Raw genomic sequence first — 7,500 nt, 5'->3', positions numbered from 1 at the left:
ACAGTTTCTGATTAACATTGCTAAAAGCATATTGAAATATATGGAATCGGAGGCTTTATTTATAAACTTTTACCCTATGTCTCATTTACACCTGTCTCAGTGGCTTTGATTTCTTCACTGGCTTCCCCAATATAAAAGAATGTTGGGGGTAGTATCATATATAAAATAATACTTTTTAAACCTATTGTGTTTTTTTTTTTTTTTTTTTTTAAACCTAGCACCACTCTTGGCTAAATGTAAATGGTTACAGGGAGCAGAAAACAAAATCAGTGCCCAACCTTGTGAATGCATAATCTTTTGTTTGGTGACAAACAAGGACGCTCCAAACATGATGTTTGTTTATTTTCCTGTGTGTGCTCAGTAGTACTGAGTAAACACACTGTCCCTTAGCATCCTTGAAAGTCTCTAAAAGTAAACTCTGTTGTTATTTTGCATGACTGCCTTCCTAACTATCAATATTTTCCCCCTAAATGAGTGTGGTATAGATAAATATGCTTATTTATACAATGCTTTATATAATGGCAAATATACTTTTATCTTTACTTGGAAAACTATGCAGATGTAATGAATACGTGCAAGTGATGAACACCATTTATCACAGAACTTGTCTTGACTTTCTCTAAACCCTAATTACTGATTAATTTATTTTCTGCAGTTTGTTCACTGGATTGTCTTGATTGTTTTGGTTCATGTACAAATATAACACATTCATTACTATGATGAATAACTTGGTAACTTATTAAAAACTTCTTTTTGTCTAGAGGATATTAAAATTCAGAAAATACTGCAAACCATTAGTCATTGTAACAAGCTCTAAATATGATTACAAAATCCATTTTGCAAGTGTTATCTATTGATTTATACTAGAAATCAGTGATAACTATACTATCAGGAGTCAACCAGTGATTATCAAACCTATGACTGTTCTAACACTATTTAAAATTATAACCACACAGGAAAAGAGCAGATTGTGGCTATTTCGATTAGGTGAAGGAATTATTTATTTGGATTGGTCTAGTACTATGTGTTTGGGTTGTTTCTTGGAGTTCAAATTCTAGATAAATGTACTGTGCATAAAATCCTAATGATTCAGTGTGAGAATTTGTAACACTGTTCCTGTGATATTGGCACTCTGTGGATCAATAATGAAAGCATTAGATTTGGGTTACGTTCCAGAGTTTGAAGGGAGTGCAGGCCCTAATGTGAGATGGAAAGCTTCTAAGTTGACAGTATTGAAAATATAATATAAAGAATTAATTGTATTATAATTCATAGGTTTTGCAGCAACAGTTGACAACTGTTCAATTGTCTACTTTTTTTCTGTTGATACCTGACCTATTAAAACTTTTAGAATACCTAGGAGAGAAAAACAAACATTAAGTTTGTATAAATAATAGATTTAGACCCTGGGAGCTATATAGAATATTCATGAACTGTGTTTATATTCATGCAGCTCCTCTAACACTTTAAATTAACATGTTGTGAATAGAAGATATGGATGTACAAATTTTCTATTTTTTAATCTTTTGTGGGGACCTAAAGGAAGGTAGGGTGTTATTGTTTACTTTTTCAGAAAACATTTAATCTAACTGCTTGATGATTATTTAAATGTATGTGTGCATGTGTGTGAGAGTGTGTGTGTGTGTGTGTGTGTGTGTGTGAAGTTTATCCATTCATTCCATAAGCAGGGATTGACCACCTCATTCTCTTCAGGGCAATTTGCTTGGTGCTGCAGTTATTCTTGAAGTTTCTTTTCATGGAGAGTTGGGTGTTGTCTTTGAATTTGTAGCAACCAATTAAGATAAAAGCATGAGTATAAAGAGGGCCTTAAAGCAGAGAGAGCTTCAGATCACACAACCAAAAGGTGTACTCTTTCCTTAAAAATCTTATAAATCATATAAAAATTTACTCTTCTTTAGTTGCTTATCTCTTAAATACCTAAGTATTCTTGTTCAGTGTAATGTTTAAATATGGTCAGCAAACAAACTTTGAACAAACTTATCTTGAATTTATGGAGGATTGAAGAGATAAATCTTTGAGCTATTGAGACTTGGTATTAGACAATTGAACAATTAGACAGTTAGACAATTCTTTTGCATTTTCTTTCAAGAAGCATTCATTATTTCTATTAGTAACTGGAAAAATACCCCAAGTAGCATTGTGTTGAGGATTCCACTTCTAAAGCGATTTCAGAAACTGTGTGAATCATAGAGGATTTTCAAGTGCAGTAATGAGGATATTAGCAAGCTTGGTTGGCTTGTGTTGGCAAAATAAAAGTGGTTCATAAGTAACATTAATTGGTTTTAAATGAGAAACTAACAAATTGGCCTGAGCCTGGAAAAAGAAATGATGGCTAAAATATTAAAATTAGACTTAAAATAGTTTCAGAGTTAATGACTAGACAGTAATCTCCTCTATAAAATTCATTTTCATTAGGAGTTTAATTTACATCATTTTGCATCATGAATTATTTAAACATTAAGGGGAAGTGACAAGTAGCAGTTATAAGACAAATACAGAGCTGCAAGAAAACAGCTTGTCTTGTTATTGACAACATATTGATTCATAACACTAAATGTGGTGATGTGTCATTTCAATTTGAATAGGCCACTTTACCTCTTGCATTGTCGAACTGAAGCAGCATTACCTAAAAGTGTGTCCTTCTTCTAGGTTAAGGAGGTTAAAAGTTAAAGGTTAAGGTTAGCTTAAAAGCATCATCTGCCTAGCTGCTTGACTTGAAACTGATCAATTTAATGAAAATCTGTTTTACAGATGTCGTTTTAATGTATTTGGCAGGATTTAGGCAGCTTTAACATTAGATGTATGCTAGTAAAAATTATATCTTTATTTGACCAGAACAACACCTTTCCTTTTATGTTTAAGGTAGAAGGCTTGTGGGTTATGGTATTTTGGCAAAGAACCCAGAGGCAGAATGTGTTGATGATCTTTCCATATGGACTCAAAAAAAGAATACCTTTATGCCTATTGCTAATGATGACTGCAAAAACAAACAAAGCTATATTCATTTTTGGCAGCATTATTTTCCTTAGAAATTTTTTAAAAGCAATTTTGTTACTGTTAAGAAAATCTTACTCATGTCTTCAAGTGAGATTCTCTGAAGTGTTAAGCACTATTAAATTTGGACTTTTCCTCCAGAAATTTGATTGATGAAACAAAATTGCTCTAGGAAAATAAAACAATAAAATGAAACTGAAGATTGCTCATAATCTTTACTTTTAATGTTCAAATATGTATTCAAAGTGAGATTAATAAATACAAAATATATAGCTAGCTACAATCAATCTTGCAAGGTGAGTGTGTGTGTGTGTGTATAAAATAGTGGTTTTTCAGCTAACCCATTTATTTGATTTAATTATATTCTTGTAATTTCATATGTTTCTATTCTTTACCAATTTTAGTCAACTGATAAAATAATTGGTTCTCAATAAATATTTGTGGAATGAGTGATAGATTAACAAATAAACTAAGGAACAAATTAAAGAAACTCCTTTACTTCCAGACTTTATTTTTAAAAAATGCAATGTAATTTTGTCTACCCCTTAAATTATCTTCAACTTTTTCTAAAGAGTCTAGTAAAAAGATATAATGAAAACCACAGAGCACTACACGTTCAAATTGAGGAAGAACAAATGAAACTGGCAATATTTCGGATTTACAGTTTAGTTTGTTCTTGGCTCAGTATGGCCAAGACTTTTCTGGCCAGCTGATTGGTCTAACCACCATTTGGTACAGGACACAGAAATACTCTTGCATCTGTACTTCGGCTGCTCTTTTAATATTATATGTGTTTATAAGTGAGGTGTTCACGGCTTTGCTTGTTCAAAGTCAAAGCCTTAATTATACTACCTTTTTTTTCCTTCCTGCATCTGCTATTAGTGAAGCAGAGTAGTCTGTCTGAATTCCATAATGCCTTTTTCATATTTGGATTTCAAATTGACTGAAAGCAGTGAACAAATTGCCGGTCTCCATGGTGAGCAAAGGAACACACTTGGGATTTCGTCCTAGGTAACTTTTAGTGTAACATTCCCCCATGGAGCATTTTTTGGGTTCTTCTCATTATCCATGTTACGGATTAAGGAATCCTGGTTAAAAACTAAAATCAAGGTGTTGGGGAGGCCCACAGAGGAGAATGCAAGGAGGCATATTGGAAACAGTATGTGTAAAGAAAATTTAAAAAATGGAATAATTAGGTTCACCTACCTTTTTGTGCCTTTTTTTTTTTTCTTAGTAGGAAATAATAGTCCAATCAGTTTGGAATTAACGAAGAGCCACAGGTATTTTCATTTCAATAGGCCTGAGTCCAACTTTGCAATTTAAAATCAAATATACCAGATATGTACCATTTCAATTATTGAACTGTCATTGTCCCGGTGTGATGGTAAAGGAGGTCAGGAGATTGTGTGGAACACATTTACATAAAAGTCATTGTGTGAAAAGAAATTGGAATATGTGTGTGTATCTAAGAAACCAAAACAAGTTTTTCTTAATCTTATTCTAGTCATTTGTTTAGATGAAGAAAGCTGTTTTCAGAGATAAACAAAAAGTTATTCTTTTCTGTTACTAAACATTAACCTGAATATGGAAATTTTTGCACTTTTGTATTAGTTTCAGATTTATGTTCATTTCAAGGTTGAAATGCAGTGTGAAATTTAATTCCAGTTGCAGGATTTGTTTTGAAAAAAACTAATCACAATTCAAATTATTCTATTGTATTCTCATATAAATAGACAGGGCAGAGATTGAAAAAAACAGTTTCTGTAGTAGAATAGTACATACTTGCATAATGCTTATAACTATTAAATACATGTATTAAATAAAGAGGAGTTGGTTTGCTAATAGCAACTAATAAATCACTGGTGTTTTCAGAACAAATGCAATTGGCCAGCCGTATCAACTACGTCTACTTCTGTTTTTAAGCTTGACTTTTGCTGAAGTACAGCTATGTGTTATAACATGGCTACTTCAGCACAAATATGGACTTTCTCACTGCATTCACATGTCTGGTAATATATTACATTGTGAGCTGAGAACCTTCTTTGTACCGTACCAGAAAAGAAAAATGACCAAAAATCTGTCAATCGAAGGACAGAGAGATAGATAGAAAGATAGATAAATAGATAGATAGATAGATAGATAGATAGATAGATAGATAGATAGACAGACAGACAGATAGATAGATATCAATCCCTAGGAAGATTGACTTAGACCAGGCATTAGCAACTTACTACATCCATGTCAAGATAGATAAAATGACTTTTATTGTGTGAGATTGTTATGAAGCCCAGACAAAATTTAAAGAAAGCGAAGTGTGTCATTAGAACCCTCCTACTCTATTTTCTATGTGTCTTTTCTTAACCAATGCCACCGTCTGCCTACACATCAGGAATATACTGTTATGCTCTTTTCTGTTTTCCTGAAATCCTTACTACTTTACCCCACCTAGGTCTTCTCTTCATGGAAATATTCCATATTGCAAGATTACCTAATTCCCCACAGAAAACTAGCATTCCTTTAATTAAGGGGAATGAAGCCTTTTTATAAAAGCAGAGTCATGCATCCAAAGGTGCAATTGACTTAGAAGTCTTTTTCAGCATGCATTTTTTAAAAAGGAACTGCCTGAACTGGAGGAATTTCTAATGTTTGTGTGGAATGGAGTGATTATGTCAGGGACTGGGGTTAGGGAGGGCAGTGGCCCTCCTTAAGAGCTTTCTTCATTTACTGCTGAACACACACACACACCACCACCACCACCACCACCACACCACACCTCAGAAACAGAGTCAACAATTTGGCACCCCCATTCATGTCAACTCATACTTTATGATTCACATTGCATTTTTTGTGTAACTTGTGTTCATTCTATTTTATGTGAAGTGCAGGTATGATTTAATCAAAAGTGCTAAGTTGCTCATTTGTCACCCACCCTGAGGTCTTTTAGGTAATGCAGACAAAGGTGTTCTCTCATAATTAATGTGCTCTCCCTGTGTGTTTCTGTGGCTTAAATGTAATAGTCCCCATCATTGGATCTTGTTTAAAATTGCTGAAATGTTCAAGTGGGTGCTGGGATGCCATGCCATAATACAGTCAAAGTCATGTGTTAAGCAGGCCTCACACTGCTGAAAGGGTCTTGGCCCTGGGTGGAGTGAGGAGGAGCTGGCGTGTGTATAATGACCGTGGTTCTGCTTCCAGAACATCTGGCCTTCCTGAGCTTTGCTGGAAATGTTTTTACGAAGTTTGCCTTGAGTCTGAATCTCTGCTCAGGTTGAGTTCAATTAGATATGGAGATTTGTTCATTATTCAGATAATTCAAGCCTTAAAAGGTGCTTTCTTCTTGCCCCCCAAATTATCAGCCTATTCCGGGAGAGTGTATAGGAGGATTTGATTTGTTCGAAAAGTGAAGGACAGGCATGAAGGCACAGCCACCAATAACCATGAGGAAACACCTTCACAGATTCTGTAACCCAAGAGGATGGCAATTACTATAACAGGCACAAAGGCCACCATTCTGTTTGCAGAATACAAAAACAATATCTCAATTTTTGCTTCTGGTAAATATAGAAGCACTTATTGAACACTTGCTATGTGAAAGGTTTTGAAGTGTCTGGTATGGTGTCTGTGTCCCGTTGACGTGATGGAATATAAGCCACCTTTCTAAGTGCTGCTCAGAGACAAAGAGTTTTCTAAGGTGATACTTCCTAACTCATTCTGCTCACCAATATAATGGGTTAGATTTGGTAATTAGATGTCGGGGACATTAAAGTTGTTCAGAGTTAAATCTATGGACCTAGTTATCAAAATTTTCCATGCATTTTTTTTTCAGCAATGTTTAGTCAAAGGGCTGCCTGTGAGTGATCTTTTGAGTCACCAGTAGATGTAGTATAATGTCACTTCTGTATCTTGGCTTATTCTTATTGCCCTATTGCATAGCAAGACTTCATTGATCAGTTTTAGACAAGGATTATAGTGGGAACTTGAGGGCAAGATAGAGCTTTTCTACTAGTTGGGACATGTATGTAGTTTTCAAACATGAGGATGATGCTACTAGTGCATCTCCTAGAATATGAAGAAGAAAACTACATAATAAAGAATGCAGGCCAGGCGCGGTGGCTCACGACTGTAATCCCAGCACTTTGAGAGGCTGAGACAATTGGATCATGAGGTCAGGAGTTTGAGACCAGCCTGTCCAGCATGATGAAACCCTGACTCTACTAAAAATACAAAACTTAACCAGGCATGGTGGTGCACGCTTTTAGTCCCAGCTACTCGGGAGGCTGAGGCAGGAGAATTGCTTGAACCTGGGAGGCAGAGGTTGCAGTGAGCCGAGATCGCACCACTGCACTCCAGCCCGGGTGACAGAGTAAGACTCCATCTCAAAAAGAAAAAAAAAGAAGTATTTTAAACTAAGGCATGTACATTTTTAAAAGAAATAATGCAAACTAGAAATAATGCACTAGACTACAGTATAGTGTAAACACATAG

At 34.9% G+C, this 7,500-nt stretch overlaps 1 protein-coding gene across 1 annotated transcript in view; it reads left to right on the top strand.

Annotated features, from left to right (window-relative positions):
- ZFHX4 (zinc finger homeobox 4) overlaps positions 1–7,500 on the top strand; it is a 174,715-nt gene that overhangs the window by 14,729 nt on the left and 152,486 nt on the right. The gene's annotated exons all lie outside the window — the stretch shown is intronic.

Source organism: Mandrillus leucophaeus, unplaced genomic scaffold (genome assembly GCF_000951045.1).
Source record: "Mandrillus leucophaeus isolate KB7577 unplaced genomic scaffold, Mleu.le_1.0 Scaffold233, whole genome shotgun sequence".
In the NCBI taxonomy this organism is placed as follows: domain Eukaryota; kingdom Metazoa; phylum Chordata; class Mammalia; order Primates; family Cercopithecidae; genus Mandrillus; species Mandrillus leucophaeus.
The sequence above is the reverse complement of the archived record's forward strand: the minus strand, read 5'-3'. Positions and strand labels throughout refer to the sequence as shown.